At 38.7% G+C, this 16,381-nt stretch overlaps 1 long non-coding RNA gene across 2 annotated transcripts; it reads right to left on the bottom strand.

Moving 5' to 3' along the window:
• Positions 1–4,082: 4,082 nt before the first annotated feature.
• On the bottom strand, positions 4,083–16,051 carry LOC139827378 (uncharacterized). 2 transcript variants are annotated; one of them, XR_011737905.1, is made up of 4 exons: positions 15,961–16,051; positions 15,709–15,796; positions 8,219–8,355; positions 4,083–5,068 (listed from the first exon to the last, which is right to left on the bottom strand). It is a non-coding gene; the product is annotated as an uncharacterized lncRNA (long non-coding RNA). The 2 variants fall into 2 exon arrangements; XR_011737906.1 differs by lacking the exons at positions 4,083–5,068; positions 8,219–8,355 and adding an exon at positions 8,538–9,180.
• Between the last annotated feature and the right edge of the window lie 330 nt (positions 16,052–16,381).

Below are 16,381 nucleotides of genomic sequence, written 5' to 3'. Positions count from 1 at the left end.
GGCCCCTGGTGAAAATGAGTTTGACACTCCTGCTATGGAGTTTTTGACTGGGATGGGGAAAAATTAAGGAAAATCTTGTGAGGAGGGAAAATCCTTTTCCTTCTGCCTCTTTCTTTCTGTCTCTTTCCCTATTTTATTTATGAGAGAAAACTTGTAACTTTCAGGTCTGTATATTATTTTAAAAATGATTGCATTCTATATATAGTGAGCTGTTTTTTGTAAATGAAAAATAAAAGAAGGTATTTAGGTTCAGTCTAGAGTAAATAGATTTTGTGGTTTATTCTTGAGGATTTTCATTTCTACAAAAATAAAGCAAGTTTTGTGCAAAAACTTCCGTTTTTTAACAGAACTTTTAATTGTTTTATACCCAAATAACTATCCTTGATTGTCTTCCTTATCGCCATCCCAGGCTGTTCCTCCCACTCCAGATAAAACCTGAGAGGGGACTGGAGTGCCAGAAGTGTCCTTAGTGGTCAGATTACATCTCTTAATCACCTCAGAACAACACGTTCTTTTTTTTCCAGGAACAGATTAGAGCCAAAAGGGGCAGCACAGGAGGGGAAAGAAAAAAAAAAAAAAAGGAGATGAAATTTTGGAATGAAAAATACTTCTCGCCTCTATCAGCTCTTTTGTTCATGCTTCAGAAATGCAAGGGTTAATCCTGTCCCAGAGTTAGAATATCAAGCCCCTGTTTCTGTTGGGGCTTTCTTACCTTCCTCTTGGTATCACTTATACTGTGTAATTAAATTCTGAGTTGTTTGAAATGATTACTTATAAGTGGTTTGAATCAGCCATACAATACATATTGCTTTAGATATAAATAATCCAGCTTGAGGACAGACTAAATGATCTGTGGAAAACTTTTCTGGCACTTTGATTCTGTTAGGGGCATGATGAGACAGTGACAGGTTTTGTTTACCCACTGTGACCGACAGCTTTTCCCTTTGAAAAAAATGAAAGCTTGATTTTGACAACAGTTATGTGTTATGTCTGCCCCAAACTTCCTTGCTCCTGCTACCTCACCTAGTCCATGAAAGATGAGAGACTTTGGCTACCTGCTGTAACTGACTGAGAGATGATGTACAGAAAAACAGTAAAAACCCAGTGGGAAAGTTGGAGGTGAAAGTAATGTGAGGGCAATGTAGACCTTTATTTAAAAAGTTCTCAAATATATATGCAATACTGGTGTATTTACAGCAATATCTATGTAAAGATGCCATATTTTGCCCCAGTCTGACTACAGTAAGGTAGGAGCTTTTGTAACTGGACCATTTGTTAATAATTACAGCTCAGATTTATCAGACTAATGATTGTATCTAGGGGGAAACAAGAAACATTAATAGCAGGAATGATGTTTCAATAACAAACTGGATAACATTGAAGCCAAAATCCTCCATCAACTTTTTTGCTCAGGTTGAGCAATTGGATCAGAGAAGCCAGTACACACAATAAAGTACAGGAGCATCGCTGTCTGTAGAGCCCAGCTGGGAAGTAACACGATAGCACATTTCTTCCTGTCAGTGCTATCTCCTTGTCAGCAGAATTGTCATCATTGATCCTCTTCATTCAGGTTACAAAGCAGCTTGTGAGTACAGCTGATTGGCTTCATTGTTGTGGTGGTACAACATTCCTCAAGTAAGGATTTCTGATGGTAAAGATTCTGCTTATTGTGAACATTAGGAAAATAAGGTTGTACAAACATGTTCTGTGACATGTTAGCACTTTGAAACTATACATCTGGTTTTGTCCTGCTTGTTTATAAAATGTATCCACCGTGGATTGAGGTGGTGGCTGGAAAAATTGCTTTTTGTTTGTGCTGTGAAGAGTAATTTAGTAATATAAACAGCAACATCTGCTTTTAGGATTTTAGGAAAACTGAAATTAGCCCATAAACATTTTTATCAAATTTATTTTCATTCTTTGCATAAATGCCTTGTTCTTTAGGATGTACGAAATGGAGGTGAATGTTTCATGCAAACAAACTACCTAAAATTCTTTTTTGTGCATCTTGATTCCTGTTTGGCCAGAAATATGAAGCCTTCTGCATCTATAACATCAAAACTCTAGAAGGCCTGTAGAAATATATATATTTTTTTTTTTTTTAAATTTTCTTTTACTTTAATTGAATGGTTTTTGTTTTGTGATGGGAGTTTTTTGTTTGATTGTTTTTTGTTGAGTCCTCAGTGCTGCGAAAACTATTGGACTACTGCTTCTTGAATATGTTTGGGACCTTTTCCATTACAAGATACTCACTTTTGCTGTAGTGCTGTAGGTTTTGTTTGTTTGTTTGTTTTAGTCCTAGAGGACTTGATTTTCTTTTTTCTCAGCAGATAATTTTAATTATTTAGAAGCAATTTTTATATTTTTAATCTTGAGTCTCCAAGTCCCCACTAGATATTACTTAAGAATCTTGAAGTTGGTGCTGAAAACATAATTTTGTGATGCTGAAGACACAAGTTTTGGGGTCCTTTTCCTCCTGTCTAGAACTGTTTGAGGACAATCACCCTTTTTATTTGCTGGATTTGAAGGATTCTGAAGTTGTAGTGTGGTTGCACTTGGGGGATTTATTTGCACTGTTGTAGAAATGAGTTAGGTGTTACCTAGAGTTCATTTGAGAATTTAACTGCATGATATTTTCATATTCTTACAGTGATGATAGGAAAAGAAGTTGGAATATTAGGGTTATAATGGGGGGCAAAATTTACTAAGTTTTAATGAGTTATCTGCAGCATAAAAGGGAGCAAGCACAGAAGCAAAGAAGTTAGATTTGATAATTGTAGCAGAAAATAGGAGCAATACTTCCTCATTTTTGATCCTAAGGAAGGATGTCAGGATGTTGGTTTAATATTATTGGATGGTGAAACAATGGAGTCCTTGAGGGAGAATGCAGTAATCATATAACATCCTGAGTTGGAAGGGACCCACAAGGATCACTGAGTTCAACTCCTGTCCCTGCACAGGACAACCCCACAGTTCACACCATGTGTCTGAGGGTGTTGTCCAGTTTCTTCTTGAACACTGTCAGGCTTGGGGCTGTGACACCTCCCTGGGGAGCCTGTTCCAGTGCTCCACCACCCTCTGGGTGAAGAACCTTTTCCTCATGGCCAACCTAAACCACCCCTGGCACATCTTCCTGACATTCACTCGGGTTCTGTCATTGGTCACTAGAGAGAACAGACCAGCGCTCGCCCCTCCTCCTCCCCTTGTGAGGAAGCTGTAGCCGCCATGAGGTCTCCCCTCAGTCTCCTCTTCTGCAGGTTGAACAAACCAAGTGACTTGAGCCGCCCCTTATACGGCTTCCCCTCCAAACCCTCACCAATTCCATTGCCCTCTTCTGGACACTCTCTAGCAGCTTAATATCTTTTTATATTGTGGTACTCTGAACCGCACACAGTGCTCCTCCCTTGCCTGCCTGGCAATGCTGTGCTTGATGCACCCCAGGATACTTGTTGCCCCTCTTGGCTGCCAGGGCACACGGCTGGCTCATGTTCAACTTGCCGTTGACTGGAATCCCCAGATCCCTCTCCACAGAGCTGCTCTCCAGCATCTCGTCCCCCAGTCTGTATGTATGGCCAGGGTCACCGTGTCACAGGTGCAAAATCCGGCACTTGCTTTTGTTGAACTTCATGTGGTTGGTGATTGCCCAGTTCTCCAATTTGTCCAGATCCCTCTGCAGAGCTGCTCTGCCCTCAAGAATGTTAACAGTTCCCCCCAGTTTTGTGTCATCGGCAAACTAAGTAATCCTTCAAATCCTGTGTCTCAGTCATTTATAAAGACACTGAAGAGTGCTGGCCCTAAGATGGATCCCTGCAGAACCCCACTAGTGACTGAATGCCAGCTCAACATAACCTCATTTACTAGAACCCTTTTAGGTCAGCCCATCAGCCAATTGCTCACCCACTGTATTGTGTGTTTATCCAGCTGTATGCTGGCCATTTTGTCCGGGAGGATACTGTGAGAGACAGTATCAAAGGCTTTACTGAAATCCAAAAAGATCATATCAACAGGCTTCCCTTGGTCAACTAGGTGGGTAACCTTGTCAAAGAATGAAATTAAATTTGTCAAGCAAGACTTTCCTCTCACGAACCCGTGCTGGCTGGGACCAATGTGTTGTCATTCAGATGTTTTTCAGTAACTCCCAGAACAATCTTCTCCATGATTTTGCCAGGAACAGAAGTGAGGCTGACAGATCTGTAGTTGCTGGAGTCATATCTGTTGGCCTTTTTATAGGTCGGGACGTTTGCCAGCTTCCAGTCGTTTGGGACCTCTCCAGGATGAGTTAAATGAGGAGTTAAATGCTTATCTTAAAGATATTTATGTTGGGAAAGATGAGCATACCTGAGGTAATGTGATGAAAGGATATAAGTGGTAAAACAGAATTGTGAAGGAAGTACTGGCCTTGGCCATTTTGTGCTTACAACATGCCATTAAGCATATCTTTAAGGCTTTTATATATTTTGTCTGCTTCTGTGGTTGTGCAAGATTTGTAGCAATTTATAATTAACTAGTGTTCACTGTCATTTGAGAAGTTTGGGGGAGGAGGAGAAGCTATGGACTTGGAATTAATAGAACAAGTATCTAATCAGCAATGCAGTTCCAGTAACTTGTCTGAGAAGACCTGATTTTTGGGGCTTACTTCACAGATTACTCTTCTCTATCTCATTTTAACAGGTCAAGAGAAAGGAAATAGTCAGGGTACAACTTCAACCATAAGAGGGTAGAGACATCTCATCTATTTTTCCATGATATCCATCATGTGGCACTTTCTCCCCACCTAAGTTAAAGCAGGCCAAAACTGCAAATGTGCGAAGTGTGCAGTAAAGTCTCTCTTGAGAGGAAACTAAAGGGAGGTGATATACTGGCAGGTAGGGATACATAAATTTTGGCTGCAATATGCTTGGTAATTACTTGAACAAGAACATCTTGACATTTGTTTTTTTCCTAATTTTGATTTCATACCTGCTAATCTGTATGTGATGTCTGTCAGAGTTCTGCTGATCATTTGACATGGTTGGATATTGTTCTGCCTCTGCTCGAGAAATATCTTTTTCCTCATGCCCCCTGAAAGCTTAAAAAGGAAACTTTTGATGAGAATATGAGTAAACTTAATAACAGAAAAAACCCATGCAGATAGAAATAAGTGCCTTAATACAGCCTTTAAGCTTGTTTTTTGATTCAAAAATGTAAGTTACACCCTAAACTAGGTTTTGTGTTTGGTTGTGTGGTGGTTTTGTTTTGTTTCCATATTTATTTATTTATTAAAAATAAAAACAGTACACCAACCCTTCAAGACTAATGATGAGTACTTACTGTTCTTGAAATTCTAGCAGGCTTTAAGGGACTTCACAACAGATTTTAGATCTTATCTGTAGCCACATAGGTGGCTTTTCTCCTCAGATGGACACATCTGATGAGTGACCTGACAAGCAGCATCCTAATGAGTTCTCAATTCTTCACGTCACTTAGACCTGTTCTTAAGTCTTGTGGAGCCACTTTAGGTACCTGAAGGCACACTTAGGCATCTTCCTGAAGGTTGAAGCCAGGCCTGACACCTTAAAATGATGTGATTTTTTTTTTTTTTTTTTTTTCTTTCCTGCTAACAATCTGGTGAACCTTGATCTTTCCAGCCTTTATTCTCTAGAGTTTTGGCAACCTTCCCTGCTTCAAGCTTCATTGCAAGCATCACACATCCACTGAACAAAAAAGCACTACTTGACCAATCATGAATAAACAATGTAGTCCACTTGGCCATGAATAAATATTTCACAGAAAGATGTGTGAGAACAAAGATGTGAAAAGGCCATTTTTAAATAGTTTCAAACCAGATGTGAAAATAAATGAGCAGCGCTATCACAGAAGAGAGTCTGAACTGGCTCTGTTCAGTTTTTGGTTTGAGTCTGATTTTGTTCTTGTCTTCTTGTCTTGCTCTTGTCTTCTTGTTCTTGATACTTGTTTTAGTAATACTTTGTCCCTGTGAACATATTTGTTTGGCATTCTGTAGAAAGCAGCTTAAATTGTGTGCAGAGAGGTGCAATCCAAGACTCCTGATAGAGCATTTAAGGATTGGAAAGTTTTGTGTTCCAAATAAGAAGATCCTGATTTGTGTGTTTAAATTAATATCACAGTACACTTAGCTACTGCAAAGCCTATCAGTGTGGTTGTTTCTGTTGTTGTTGTTTGTTTGTTTGTTTGTTTTTTTATGGGTCCAGTGGTATAATAATGTATTTTGTTAGCTGGCTGGTTGAGTATTTAAACCACTATTAATAATTAAATATTTTAAAAAGCAAACCAGCACCATTGCAGTGCTTTCCCGTGCTTATAATGGACAAAACTCCACAGTTCTTAAGTAAAATGCTTTTACTTCTGCAGATTATATGTATTTAAGCAAACATTGCACTATTTGACCCAGGGAAAGATATGTGTGTGGTATTTCATTGCTAGCCCTGGTGTGTAGCTGTGGTAAGTGGTAGGTAGGGTGTTGTTGTCTGACAGTCCCATAGGAAGTACGTTGTAACACAGTTTGTGGTGGTAGCTGCAAACTCCATGCCTCTGACACCAGGTTCAAGAGGCTGACTTCCTTTTTCTGTCTTAGGACGTTGTCTTTGACGCAGAGACTGCAGAACGAAAACCTGCTTTGGACCATTTCCAGAAAGTTATTGAAATCAGTCTTCGGTAGCTGTATTGGCTTTTATGGTGCACCAAGGTCACTGAGCTGCAGGAGCAGACAGCACTGTTAAAAACAGGATTTGAGTATCTTAAAAGATGTCTTTTTGCAGTTTGAATAAATAAGCAGGAGGCTTATAAAAGTATGTTATAGGTATAGTGTTTATGACTTTTGCCATGGTCTTCTGCCTTTTTCTCTCCCCAGCTGAGGTCCTGATGGGCAGTTTTGATATCAATAGCAACTTTACAACATTTGTCACATCAAAGGTGTGAAGAGAAGGAAGATACTGGTTACTCCACGGTTTCTGGCACTGATAATTGGAAATACGAGTGCTTACCATTTGGTGGTGTGGTGTTTTGTCTTCATATCCAAAAGAGGTGGTAGTTTTGAATAAAGGTGGTTTGTATTTTCCTGGTGAAGTATTGTTCTTACCAGAAACAAAATCAGCATGTCAAAAATTGGCTTGTCTCTGTCTAAAGCTTCATGATAGTTATGTGTTGTACTGAGCTTTTTCAGCTCTTGAGTGAACTGGAATTTCTGGCTTAAAAAGGCAGTGTGGGTGCCAAAGTGACTTTTATTGTCCCCACCAGTGTACTCTCCCCACTTCAGTGTAAGACCTGGCTTCAAGTTTATCCTCTATCTGCATCAGACCAGTCATCTGAACAAGGTTAAGAAACCAATATATTTATTGTTTTGGGGTGGATTTCTTATTTCTTCTCTTGAAGCATTTTACTTCGTGCTGACACTGATGCACGCATTCAGTAATTGAGCCTGGGTGGAGGCAGGGAGGGAGAGGTAGAATTAATTGCCTTGCAGCTGTGCTTGCTTCATGTTTTAGGAGTAGGTCTTGGATGTCTAGTGTTGGGATAGCTTGCTGAATCTCAGATGACTGTAGGAAAAGCAATTCTGTCAATGTTTTTGAGGTTGTTTCCTGGGATCCAGTTATATCTTTCATTTACTTACATTACATATGCATATTGGAGAAGGACAATGCTTTGTAGAAAATGGCTTGTAACTAAGGTTGGCTAGGAATCTTTTTCAAAAAAAGTAATATCATTGTGTAAATGCCTGGAGGAATATTTGGGAACCTGCAGCCTATGGAAAACGTACGGCCTGCAACTTAATTTTTTATGACCAAAAACCAAATGTTTACTTTTTCAGCTGGCTTTTTTTTTTTTTTCCATGCTATTATTGAATATTGCTTAGGTCATAATAGCTGGGCAAAGAAGCTTCAAAGCTGTAGTAATCCCTCAGCAAGGGTAAGACATCCAACCTTTATTGCAGGATTTCTGTGAACTATAGCTGAATGTGTGCAGCCTGTTTTATGCCTAGAAATGCACAAAGTTAACCCTTGCCTTCCTCACAGCATTTTTTTTTATAAGGGAAAATTTTCCAGATGTACTTAACTGACTGTGTGCCTTCAGCACAACAGACTTATTAGCCACTGAAACAACATAAAACTTGTAAGTGCAGCTGCTGCAGAAATAGACAGTGAGGAAACACAAAAACTGTGCCTGAAGACAGAAGAATAAATAACTGTCAGGTGATAATTACCTTCTGTAGGTATTGCACTGCGGTAGTCATCAGAAAGTTATTTACTGTGTCTGCCTTTTTCTCTGTCAGTGATGAGTTTCCTTCACCTCCCATGCGAGCCTGCAAGCAACCTTTTAGGCAAGTTCCTAGGATTATGCCTGAAATGTTAGGAGTAATTAGATAAAACATTGCTATAAATTCCTGTGGAAAAAAATACATTTATTAATTACCTTAATTGAGATCTGGCCAAACTTATCTTCTTCTGTATATAAATAATTGGATGAACAGATAAACGCTCGGGTAAAGTAATTTTACTTTATCTACCTCCAGATAGGACAACAGGTAACAAATTGAAATGACTAAGGAATTGGAAATCTGTCGCTCCAACATTGACTTGTTTAATCATGGTCTTACACCTTATCCTCTGTGCAAACTGCTGAACGCTTGCTTCTTGTGTCTGACCTTGTCAGGCAGAGGAGTCCTCCTAGAGAAAGGTCAGCCTTTTAAGCTGATGGTAGGTTGATGCTGACATGAATGAGAGTGGGATGAAGTCCTAATGCATGTGTCTTCAGATGTCAGCTGCCATTCTCTCTAGGTGTCCAAGGAGCTGGGAGATCAGCAGTTCGAAATGAAACCAATGTGCACTGTGGCATAATGGCCTCTCAGATTTGATAAGTGACACACCTTGTGTCTGAAGCTTGGGATCTGATTTAGGATTAGCGGTGGCTTGCAAAAATTCAGCTTTAAGAGTTGTAGAAGAGTTATACAACAGAATGTTTATTACGAGGAACATAAGAAATCAGAAATTCAAAGTTTTGGAATTGAGTGAATCATAGGAACTACAGCAAACTCAAATGACTAAGCAAAGCTATTGAATTTGATGCTTCATCAAGATGTAAGAGTGCATTCAGTGCATTTGTGACTCAGCACTTGCGGGTGAGTCATTCATCATCACTGGGACCCCAGTGCTGTTGGTTTTCTGGCTGAAAAAGAAAAGAGGAGGTGGGAAGAGATTTAAACCTGCAGAACAAGTTTGAACTTGACAAATACAAAAGAAAGGCAGAAATTTTACCCTTCTTTAGACTATTTTTCCTGAAGGACTCTTTATTTTTAACATTTGAGTATGGTATTTTTGGTGGAATAAGATGACTTTTCACAGGAACTTTATTTATAGCAGAGGCTTTTCATATTTTATTTTGCAGAAAATTAATTTGTGACTGTATCGAACTATTAAAAGAAACCTTTAAAGCAATGAAGTTTGCTTTGTCCATAGCTATCTTTCACATAGATGAGTTTAAAATACTTCACACCAATAACTCAGTTGTGAGAAGACAATAATAGTGGACTGGGATGAAAATCAATAAGTACAAATAGGAGCATAAAGGTCTGAGAATACACAAACACTTAATGAAATATGTATGTGTAGTTGAAACTGAAAAACAAGAGAGTCACTGACAATATTGTGAGAAGGTGAAGGACTGAGGGGAAATGAGAGGTGAAAAGCAGTGAAATCCTCATCTCAACACTGTGTCTATGCGTTCATCATATAACAAGGAAGTAAAGGAACGAAGGTGTCATGGTATGGGTCCTAATGCCTGCACTCAGCCAGAGCAAGGGTCCCCACCTTCAGGGACAGTGGTAAGGGTGGTAGTGGTGGTAGTGATAATCTTTTTGTGAATCTCCAAACTTTTCCATAGTGGGTTTGTGTGGGGGGAAGACTGGGGTGCGCTGGTGCATTAAGCTATTGTACCAGATCTGGGGGTCAGGAGGGAAAATCCTTTTTCCTTCCATGTTCTATTTGCCAAGTCTGGTAGAGACCATGGGGAAGCTGTAGTCTGTGTTGCAATGTACAGCATAGTGAGCTGCTTGGGAACACCTGGAGATCCCAAGTAACAAGTTCTTTGCAGTCCCATGGGGCCAAGGCATTTGCAATGCAAAGTATTTTTTTACTTCTTCCTGTGTCAAATTGTGGTTATGTATTTGGCCCTTTTATTGCAAGTACCAAGTATGTTGCAAGGTTTGAGCAAGTTCTTTGTGGCGGTTCTGTGCAAGAATGTGTAGAGCAGTCATCAAAACAATCTACTGGAATGAGTGGCTGTTGCACTGTTTTGACTGAATAGAGGGGCTAGATGTAGTGACCCATTCCCATCCATACATGTGGTACTAGCTATATGTATAGATTGTAAATGAATTCCAGAAGCAGCATCAGTGCAAAATCTATGGGGTTTTTCTAAATGCAGCTCCGTAAACCATACGCTGGGTGTGATGTGCTGTAAAATACCTGCAGTGTCAGATTACATGGTGGTGTTTTATTTATGTATTTATATTATTTATGTATGTATTTCAGTATTTATTTATTTATATATATATATATATTTTAAAATCACAGAACATGATAAAATCACTGAATGTGGCAAAGAGATTGTCATATGTGCTCATTCCTTATTTTGATCTCCAGATTTTGCTTTGGTTTTCAAATGTAAGTGCCTCCATAGGATTTGCAAATCTCAGATGGGAATGTCGTGTATTATGTTAGGTACAAAAGCACTCCAGTTTCCCCACCATAAGCTGCAAATGAGGCTTTGACTATGTGGCAAATGTTACATTAAAGAACATAAAAAGAGGTGATTAGGGACAGACAAGGTCTGTGAAATACATCTGGAGGATTTAATAAAACAGAACAGTAATTTTTTAAGGAATATATCATTCTTCTCTTAACATACATTTCCAACCCTGTGGGGAATTATTGCTAGATTGCGACTTTTGTTTATAATGACATAATATTTCTTATGATTGTGCTTTTATAGCGTATAGTTGATGCTCTTCTAGATCATTAAGTATTTATGCTTGAGTAGTGACTGAGCTAACATGGACATAGGCTTAGAGTCTGAAGAAATAGATATATGACAAAGCCCATAAGACCTTTTACTTCAGAAAGCCCATACTGGGTTTTATGCAAATTATAAAGGAATGTATCTTGGTAAAGCGGGAAGAAACAAAGGAAAATCCCGAGTTAATACCCCCTTTCATCCTTATTTTGTTATACCATGAATCCAGTGATGTTTCTGGTAGAAGAGCATCTGTATGCTAATGTGAGCCCATCTCTACTTCTGCATCCTCAGAATGTGTTGGTGTTGTCCTTTCAAATGAGATCATGTAATGCAGGCCTGGAGATTCTACTTAAAAATTTTGACTAAGCTCTGAGAAGATAAGAGCTATTGAAAGCAACTTTGAATTTCTGTACTTGTAGTGAAAAATAATGGCAAAGTAATGGTTTAGTAGGTTCCTTCATTTTTTTTTTTTTCCTCAAAATTATGATAACAAAGTAGTTCAATGTCATACACTGCAGGATGTTGAGTATCTTGAGTATTTTTGTCAAAGTGAACAGAGAGAACAGTTCTGCTTCTCATAAGTTTTTCAAAATGTCAGCGTTTCCCTTTTTTTCCCCCCACTGAAATAGAACTCAAACGTTTTGATGATACTGCACAACAAAATTGCACAGAAGTTCCCCATTTTCAGTTTTGAAAAGCCAAAATTTTAATTTTGTTCTCTTTAGCTGGAACCTGATTTCACTCTATCTTAGATTTCTTCCAGGTGAAAACTTGGACCTGTTTTACCAGAGGTGTTCTAATTAGGCCTAGTTCCAACTGCAGTCTTTTAAAAACAGAACAAAGCAGCAAACTGTTGGCAAATCTGAGCCAATAAAGGCACAGTGCATGAAAAATTAAACCTCAGGATCTTAAGAAACGTGAACTTAGTCAGTGTTTTAGACCAGAACCAGCTTAGCTGTTGGTTTGACAAGGGCATTTGTCAGTTCTTCTCAGTTACTTTTGTAGGAACACCTCCTGACCTCATACACTCGAAATACTGTAGTATTATTTATTAATAGAAACTTCTCTATCTTCAGCTGTTCTGTGTGGCTTCTTGCTTTCAAAATTTTTCCACTGAACTGAAGCCAGTGTGAAAATCTTTTCACAGCTTAATATGGTTTTATTCAGATTTTAAAGTAAGGGAAGCTATTTAAATATTAGGTACAAAGAATTATGGAATGTGAATGAGGTGTTGAGTTTTCTTGTCAGATAATGGTTTTGTTCTTCCAAAAGAGACCAACCTCAAAAGTAACGTTTTTACTGTCTTTGCTTGAAAACAATGACTGCCCTTGGTAAGGAGTCCCCATTACTGTTATGAAGGCAAACATCAGAAAGAAATCAAAGCCATATTTCTTCCCTCAGCCCCTTACTTTCAAGTAAATACGTATTCTTTTACTAGTGTGAGCTTTCAAATGTTCTACATATGAAAGACAAATGAAGAGGAGGGGTGATATCTCAAAAAAGCACAATTTTGAGTTTTTTGTCTATATTCCCCTGGTCTGTTTTCTTCATCTCTCTGCTTCAGTTGTTCTTGTAAGATTAAGAAGACAAGAGATGCTGTTTAGACTGCAGACATTTCACTTTGAAACACTCTAAGCAGGAGTAGATATGCTGGAAGAGAATGGACTATTTTTAATTTGAAGAATCTTTTTCAGTGGGAAAAGACCATCTAGGTGTTAATATTCTGTTTCCACTATTCACCACTTGAATCAGAGTCCAGCTATGCACTTTGCAGTGCTTGAACAGGTGGTGTTTTTGAGACTCCAAGAATAACCGCTGTGAATGATGTACTGTGAATGAGCTTTCCTATGGCATTATTCAGTTTTTCCTCGAGGAGATCTTGCAGTGTTATTTTGTGTGGTGCCCTCTCTTACATTACTGCAGAAATAAATGGATGTAAAAGATAAGTGTGTGTTGTTTGTCCGTGTCCCGTATATAATATGTTAGGCCACCACTGTGCTCTTTGCTTCTTAAAAGTGTTGAAAATATGGTAAAGGTAGAAGCTGTTGCCGTCAAATGTAATACAGCCCAGTTGTGTGAAGATCTTTGCCATTTTAACTTTCTGTTTTCTTTGCTGGTAAAGAGATACTGAAAACATTTTCTTTGCTCTTGAAGTGTTAATGTTTGTAAATTGTTACTTTATATTGTATGTGTAGCCAGGCAGTTAGTGTTGCTTTCACTGTTATTAGTCACTAAAAGAAAGGATTCAAAATAATTCATGGAAGCCTTTTGTACTCTCGACTTTGAAGAGTACACTTGTTTGTGTCAGCAGTTAAACCTGTGCATATAATCAAATAACCATGCTTTTCATTGATTCTCACCACCCCCTCTGTACAGTTTGTAGTCAGCATAATAGCTTTTTTTTCGTGGAAATTGAATTCACTTTACTGTTCATTCATATTGGATTTAGCATGGGGTACTACATACTGATAGGCAATAATAAAGAGCAATGTGATTCACAAGTATTTCTGTAGCTGTTCTACAGTCTTTCCATGATGGGGATACATCAAATGATTTCCTTAATCTTTGTTTTGGCTTTGAGGATTGAAGTATAAAGCAGGAAAACTGACTCATGATGGTGAAGAATGACCAAATCTGAATGATCTTGCTTTCTCTTACTTTGCACAACTCCTCTTCCAATACGTCGATTTGCTTTCAAAGGAACATTTCTTACGTTGCTGTTTTTTCCTCAATAATAGTTGATGTTTGGTGTTTAAATAGTTTCAAACCCACTTATTTATTTTCCATGAGAACTTTGTAATAATGCCGCCTCTTTCTGTGAGGTTTTGTGACTTTAGCTATTGAAATGCAGGTATTGATTTTTCACCAGTGTTAGGGTTGTTGTGGAACTGGGAGTTAATAGGTTACTTGCAGGTGTTAAGGTGGAAGGCTTGGGATTTCGAAGCATTTTAAGACTTGCCTTCAGTTAGTGCTAACTCAATATTTGTTGTATTCTGCTTAGATACGGGCAGACTGTTCTCTTCTCCCTGTGTTTGATTGTATACACATGGAAATTGGTCGCTCCGTCCTTACAGTCTGCTTATCAAATTTGCAAGGTCAGAAGAGTAATCTGGGCACTGGAACTCAAGGTCTTGCCCATTTACCTTGATGCCTTATCAGTAAAGAAAGGTGGTGTCCCTGTGTCACAGGGATGTAGGGCAGAAACAGACTATTATCATCTGAGAAGCTTTGTTTCCCAATGTAGTGGGCTTTGATGGAGCTGTGGGCTCACTGATGTAAATGTTTAAACGGAATTATCACTGCATGGGTGTTTCTGGAATATTAAATGGTTGTGCTGCAAATGCCTTGTCTGCATAAAAGAACAGTGTCCTGAAATTGTTCAGTAGTTCTTCATACTGTTCTAGTAAATATTAATCAGTTAGTAATCAGTAGAAGTTGATCAGCTTTCACCAAAATTAGAGAGTAATACTGGTGAACTCAATAGAAATACAAGTTTTTTCTCAAGTATTATTTCTTTTAAAATTGCAATCCTGAAAGCTCAATATTTGGAAAACACTTTATCTATATGTATGTATCAAATTAACTCTTTGTTTCAGACTATTTGCTTGGTTTTTGTTTTGAGATTTTTATGATTTTGCTTTGTTACCAAGATCAGCTTGAAATTGGAGGTGGCCCATTTTCAACTGGAGAAGCTATCTAGGGGATCCCTCTTGCTAGATCACTTTAGTGGCAAGTTGGATGCTGTGAATGAAAGGCACAGTAGGCAAGGGAGACAGTAAACTACAGAAAATCATCAGAAAGACCAACGTGGTGGATTGACTCCAGCCAGCAGCAAAACACCCACCCTACCTCTCTCTCACTCCCCTTGAAAATATGCATAATGATTTATTGGGAAGACAAATGCCATAACAAATGTTCCCACATCCTGCCCATTTCCCTGAGCTTTTATTTCTGAGCACAACCTCATATGACAGGGAATATCCCTTTGACCAGCTGGGCTCAGCTGTCCAAGCTGTGTCCCCTTCCAGCCTCTTGCACACCCCCAACCTATTGACCTCTATGTCTGTGTGAGGTGGAAGAGAAAACCTTGGTGCTGTGTGAGCACTGTTCAGCAACAGCCGAAACATTGATGTGTTACCAATGTTGCTTTAGCCACAAATGAAAAGCACAGCACTACACTGACTGCTACAAAGAAAGTTAACTCCATCCCAGGCAGACTCAGTAAAAAACATATTTGGCCATAAGTAAATTAAACACCACATTAATGACTGAAATATTTCCTAGATTGTATAGACTCTTTCATATGATGGAAAGTGTTTGAATTTAATTCCAAGACTAAAAAATAGGTTGATAGGTTTCTCAGGATAATATATGTCTTGAGCTATTAATTTCTAATTACTACTGACTGTAAGTCAGACAAAAGTATTACCCAAAGTATGGTAGGGTACAATCTGGGATCTCAGTTCCATGTAAGAAGTGCTCAGTGAGGCTTCTCAGTTATTGGCATTAAAATACATTATTCGGTAATGAAAGAGTGGAGGAAAGGTCTGAAATTCAAAAATCTGTTCATGATACTGGAAAAGGTTTTCATTTGTTTCAGGAGCAGCTGATTCTGTTTTCATATAGTTATAGAATTACATTTGAATGAAGAATAGTGTATTTAATTAGATATTTACTTACTTGGTTCGTTGTGGTTGATCACAGTTGTACACGCTACTTGTAAAAATGTATGTTCTGCCAGAGCTTCAGTGCTAACTTCCCCGATCTCCTGGAGAAGCAGAAAAAGGTGGAAAGTACAAAAGAGATCCAGCATGTTCTGCGTCCTGTTTGTGAATACCCATAAGGCTTTACTCAGAGATGTAGAGTGTTAGCCTCTGGATCAGCACATGGAGGAGAAACTTGCCAGTTTGCTCCTGCTGGAATAAGTCCTACCTCACAGCCAGCTACTCCAAAAAGTGATCCTTGGCAGACTCTGAAGGGCTCTCAGAACTCATCAGTGGCTGCATGGGAATATGTCTTGGAGGTGGTGTGTCCTGGCTGTCACTGGAATACCACCTTGCTTTTCCCTGATCTGTTGCCCTTGTGAAAACCATCCACAGCTGTTGGTTTCCTTTAAATCTATTTTGGATTGTGATCATGCTTTAATGTCAATGCCTTAACTTCATTGCTCTGACTGAGGTCAGATATTTATTTAGACACTCATGAACATTAATAAGCAAAGCAAATGGAAGATGCAGTCATCCTCTTACACTTGGCAGATTCTTTCCTATTTGTTTTCATATTATCTAGAATTCTTGGAGTTTGCAGTACCTGTGGTCCTTATGGAGTGATTTTCCCTTAAGCTCTGAATGTC

Source organism: Patagioenas fasciata, chromosome 2 (genome assembly GCF_037038585.1).
Source record: "Patagioenas fasciata isolate bPatFas1 chromosome 2, bPatFas1.hap1, whole genome shotgun sequence".
Taxonomy (NCBI): Eukaryota; Metazoa; Chordata; class Aves; order Columbiformes; family Columbidae; genus Patagioenas; species Patagioenas fasciata.
Note: the sequence above shows the minus strand (reverse complement) of the source record. Positions and strands in the feature narration are given on the sequence as shown.